Below are 6,124 nucleotides of genomic sequence, written 5' to 3' on the forward strand. Positions count from 1 at the left end.
AAAAATATAAAGTTTGATGCCAACCGGGGTTTTTCAGTGGATATATAATTCATGTGAATTATAATTTGAAAGTGTCTATTTAGCTAAGGAAAAAGCAAAGCAGTATACTTCCAGCAGATATTGACCTGGGTTTTCGCACGACTGTTCCTGTTTCATCGTTGTTTTTTAGGAAATTCTTACCAACATATACATATGTATTATTTACTTTAGTAACTAACTTATGTAAATATGTACGTATTTTTATGCTTAATATATGCAAATAAAAGAAGAAAGTAAACACAACAAACATCGAGTAAATTTTTATTTGTGTCAAACTGAAACTTTTTTCCCAATAATAAACGGTTAGCTGATTCAAGTCTACGGCAAGTTCACAAAATTAATTGAAAACTTGTATCAACCAAAGCATTGTTTATATTTGCTCAACAATGATTTTATTCAACTAACAATATTGTCCAATCAAGGTAGTCGTTTTGTAATTATTAACAAATATACATTTGTCCCAACTAGAAGTCTTAAGTAAATTGCAGACTTTCGTGAACTATATATTTATTTCGCCATATCCAACTATGCCACTTGTACACTATAACCAAATCTTGGTTATTATAACTAAACCTTTTTCTGGGTGTACTTTTATTCCCATTACCCAGTCGGTAGGCATCCAGCTGACAGCATATTATGCACGTGTGCACAGCTAAATGCTGGTAGTTGAATGAGCTGGTAGGGGTTCGGAAAAATATATAAAAATTTTTGCCTGCATGCTAGCATATGTACATATGTATGTACGTATGTATATTAAAAATGTATCAGAATAATGGCAGACTGGTACGCCGACCGACTGGCAGGTTCCAGTTCCCAACTTGCACATAATTCACACATAGAATTTGCATAAGTTGCGCTTGTGTGCTACTGGTTTATATGTATTTTAAATAAATACCAGTATGTGTTAAATAATTGTATGTGAATGTGATGCATCCGTTTCCTACACAACGTTTATGACCTCAGCACTTTGCAATTCCCTTTTGCTAACGTCATAAGTCGGTCAAACCTCGGTAGCTTTGAAGGCGGAAGAGGTCCAATAGAAATATATACAATAAATACAGGGAAGGAAGCTTTAGATGTATGCATATGTAAGCATTGGTGTGTATATATTGCTATTTTGAATATTCATAGATTCTTAAAGCAGCAAGCACTGATTGTACAATTTATTCCGCTATGAACTATAACCCTTGATTTCGGATTTACTTTGGATCTGTTCAAATTCAATATGAAATAAGGAATGGTAAAGCACAATATCACCACAAAAAAAAATGATATAATTCCTTTAAAACCATAAAAGGAATGTTGGGGCGTATGGGTAATAGACTTCGCACATTGGAGAACGTTATTGGCCGTTAATTTGAAATGTAACTAAATGTGTAAACATTTACTTGGCATTATGTATTATCATTATCGATATTTTTATCGATACTATAATCGGTTTTTAATCGTTATCGATATAGCCAGTATTACGTATGTTATTGTGATCGGTATATGTGGTCGGTATTGCTTTTGTTCTCCACTTCGATATCACTGTTAATGCTGTTATCGTTATTAACATTTACACTTATCGTAAATATGCTTCAATACATCACTGAACCGAAAGGACTTTCATTGAGATTCGTGCCAGGTTCTTATGTTTAGTTTCTGTTTCTTGTGATTACAGCGATTGTTTGTAACAGGATAAAGGAATCAAAATAGATACAGGTTACGGTGTACACCTAACAACGGAGAAATAGATTGCAGGGAAGTTGATGACGAATCCATTCTAAAGACATTATTGTCAAAAGAGAAATTGTATCACTGCGGCGATTGCTTCTAATTCTCACTGACGTTCATATGATCCATTTTTGCAGGAACTGACTTTGAAAGTCGTTGCTTTGTGAGTGGTGGTTGACCGTCTTCAATGGGTATCAATAATATTGGGATTACAACCAACTTCTTTATCAACTTCACTGGAATCTACTCTTTAGTTGTTTGCAATTTACCTGTTCCTCAGAAATTCCGTACACTTTCTCCTTGACACGGTTTACAAATAAACATTCCGATAGAATTCGCAAATTTTGCATTCCAATATTTGGTTAATTTTAGAATATCTCACGGACTGTAACGGTTGTAAATTTTAAAATAAAAATCATAATTCAGTTAAAATTGGATTTCTATTTTTCCTATCACAATTAACCGTTATTTTTTGGCCTCTCATTTTTTGCGATCCTATTATATCCGTTATTTTAAAATTTAATTTTTAAGATCATAAATTGGAAAAACAAAAAAAAATCCAAATTTAATAATTATTCTTGACCGAAAAAATTAAATCGAAAAATAACAATGATCTAAATATAAAATTATTGATATTTAACGGTTATTTTCGATACCTGGACAATTTCTATAAGCACATTAGTGACGCTTTTTGTTCTGAGGGTTGCAACAGTTGTTCAATTTTAACAAAAAAATAAATAAAAATAAAATAAATATATTTGTCAATGTTATCGTGGCTTATTAACATTTTATTTTAATATTTTTATCAAAAATAAATATATAGACAAATTAAAAAAAAAATGCGACGAAAGCATCATAATTTTCAACTTGAAAAAAGAGCGGAATCTGTATTCCCAATTGCGAGAAAATAAATAAAAACTAAACAATTTTGAAAAGGTTAATATTTTGCTATAACTTCAAAAAAAAATTAGAATTTCGAAACATTCTCAAATTTTTTTTCCTCATTGTGAACCAGAAAAAATTTATTCAACAAAAAAACCTGGACCTTCGAAAAAATTTTGGTCTTTTTGATCACTTTCATCAAACCAAAAAAAAAACATTGAAGGTTAGTACAATAAAATACAAGTTTGAAGTTCCTAAAAAATCCTCTTGATTTCTGAAAATTTTTTTCTGTGTATTTTTTGAAACTAAGACCGGTTGTGTTCTATGTAAGGGGTGAATTAGTATCACAACAAAACAAACCTAATCTAACCCTTATACCATGTCCCCACCGGAGCTAATCACGTGGTTATGGCTGTTGAGTTGGCTATCCCGATAATTCACTTCATTTAGCGTAGTTTCGCCATATAAAAATGACAGCACTTAACCATTTCACTGAGATGGTTAAAAGCTAACCAACTCGAAACCACGTCGAAAGTCCCTGTGGGTCATTAGCGTTAAAATGTAAAAAATTCGTTCCTTACTAGTGTTTGGACTTCACTAAGATCAGATTAGATTTACTCCGGTTTTTGAAAAAATTTGAAATCTACTCCTCTACTCCGCTTGACTTCAAATCTTTCCGTTTTTTTTCATTCATGTTATGCCTCTCTTGGGGCCGTTTTTTGAGTGTTCACCACCGGTTTTTAGTAAAAAAAATTTAAAGTTAGCCGAATCTCACTGTTAAAAAGTAACTCTTTCATAGCAATGCGTCAATAAAGTAACTTCGTTATTTTTTGATGTATGGCTGTAGAAATTGGCGGATGCAGAACTATACATAAGTTGTTAAAAAATATACGTAGAATAAAATTTATATAAAGTAGAAAAGGTTTAGATCCTTTTGCTCTTTAAAAAATTAAGTGTTAGAAACGTTCTACTTTATAGAAACTGCTAAATATTACCTAAATATGTAACATATTATCCTTACATTTCCTCGCGTTCTTATTTTTACATGAATAGAAAATATTTAAGTCAAACAATTAATGTCAGAAACGAAAATAAAGAATTCAATATAGTACGGAAAATTTGCTTTTGCTAAGATTTTTAGTCCTGAATCGAGTTTTGGTGTCCGAACACTGTTCTCTACATTTGTACTGCTTTATAAACCTCAAACCGCAGTGTGGACAGCAATAGTTAGTTATGTGGTTAAGTTCGATTTGAGATGGTTAGCTTTTTGGTGGGGACATGTTATTGACGTACTTTATAACCATAAAATGTACGAAAGGTTTATACTGTGTATATAGATTATAGATTTTTATTATAGTTTCACTAAACCAATTGATCTCCTTGGATGAGAGCTTTATTGGACTTGTTGGACTCCCGGAATAGATTTCCAGGACATACCGGAATGGACGGAAGACATATACTTAATTTTCACTATCTAATTGCAGGATATTCACTTTTCTAAGGAACACAGCCTGATAGTTCTCCTGCAGCCATTGGAATATAGCCAGATTCATTGAAAGAGAGGATTTAATGGCGGAAAAATAAGAGACATTGTTTAGTTGGGATACACGATCATAAAAACACAATTGGTGTTAATGTCAGAACAATATGGAAGTCTCAATATTTATACTATATACATACATATGAACGTAAAATAGAGTCAACTTACCTTCGCATGTTCGGGTGTTTAATAACTTTCGGTGGTGCCATTGACGTGCCATAATTTCAAACATTTACGTATCCTTTTTGGCTCGCCGAGTCTAGAAAAGAAGACAAACGTTTTATAGACAAAATAAATGAAAAATTGAATAAAATGAAATACAATAAAATTTAATAAAGTAGAAATAAATATATAAAAAAAGTAAAAAATATATATAAAATAAAAAAAATATAAGGTAAAACAAAATAGAAAATAAGAGGATAAAATAAAATAAAAAAATAATAAAATGAAATAAAATACATTTAAATAATAAAATAACGAAATATAATATGACATGAAATTAAGTAAAAAATATAATAAAATGAAATGAAATATAATAGAAAAATAAAATAAAAAAAGCAAAATAAGATAAAATAAATAAAATAATATGTAAAATAAAATACAATAAGAAAAGTTAAAAAAGAGAATAAAATAAAATTAAATAAAGAAAATGCAATAAAATAACAAAATAAAGTGGGATATAATAAAATACATAGGATAAAAAAAATAAAAACAAAATAAATAAAATAAAATNAAAATAACAAAATAAAGTGGGATATAATAAAATACATAGGATAAAAAAAAATAAAAACAAAATAAATAAAATAAAATAAAAATACAATAAAATAAAAAATAAATTAATTTAAATTAATTAAAACATAATAGAATAAAACCAACTAAAAAATACATAAAATAACATACAAAAAGATAACATAAAATCAAATAAAAAAAAGAATAAAATTAATTTAAATGATTTTAATATACAATAAAATAAAACAAAATTAAATAAAGGAAAGTAAAAGATACATAAAATAAGATAAAATAAAACCAAAAATAGAAAGATTGAATTAAAAATTTTTTAAAATGAAAAAAAATACAATAAAGCCAAAAATTATAATAAAAAAAAAATATATAATAAAATGAAATTTAATGGAATGGAATATAAGAAAACAAAATAAAAAAACTTAAAAAATATATAAAATAAAATGCAATAAGATATGATAAAAGGTTAGAAAATAGAATAAATGAAATGAAATATAATAAAATAAATAAAACAAAACAAAATAAATAAAAATATTAAAAATAAAACTAAAAAAAATTTTAAATTCAAATAATATAAAAAGAATAAAATCTAATGAAATTAATTACCATAAAATAAAATAAAATATTTGCCTTTGCAATTTTTGCCCTAATAAATAAATCATATCTTACAGTTTTATTAAGCTCAAAAATAAAGTAGAAAATGAATTTAAATGAAATGAAATGAATGAAATATAATAAAATAAAATAAATTAGAACAAAGAAAAAATTAAATAAAATAAAATAAAATAAAATAAAATAAAATAAAATAAAATAAAATAAAATAAAATAAAATAAAATAAAATAAAATAAAATAAAATATAATATAATAATATACAATAAAATAAAGGAAAATAAAATAAAATAAAATAAAGTAAAATAAAATCAAATAAAATAAAATAAAATAAAGTAAAATAAAATAAAATAAAATAAAGTAAAATAAAATAAAATATAATAAAGTAAAATAAAATAAAATAAAATAAAATAAAATAAAATAAAATAAAATAAAATAAAATAAAATAAAATAAAATAAAATAAAATAAAATTAAATTAAATTGAATTAAATTAAATTAAATTAAATAAAAGAGAATAGAATAAAACAAAATAAAATAAAATAAAATAAAATAAAATAAAATAAAATAAAATAAAATAAAATAAAATAAAATAAAA

The sequence above is a fragment of the Rhagoletis zephyria genome, unplaced genomic scaffold, assembly GCF_001687245.7.
Source record: "Rhagoletis zephyria isolate East Lansing unplaced genomic scaffold, Rhagoletis_zephyria_1.1 Rzeph_scaffold_01591, whole genome shotgun sequence".
NCBI classification, from domain to species: Eukaryota; Metazoa; Arthropoda; class Insecta; order Diptera; family Tephritidae; genus Rhagoletis; species Rhagoletis zephyria.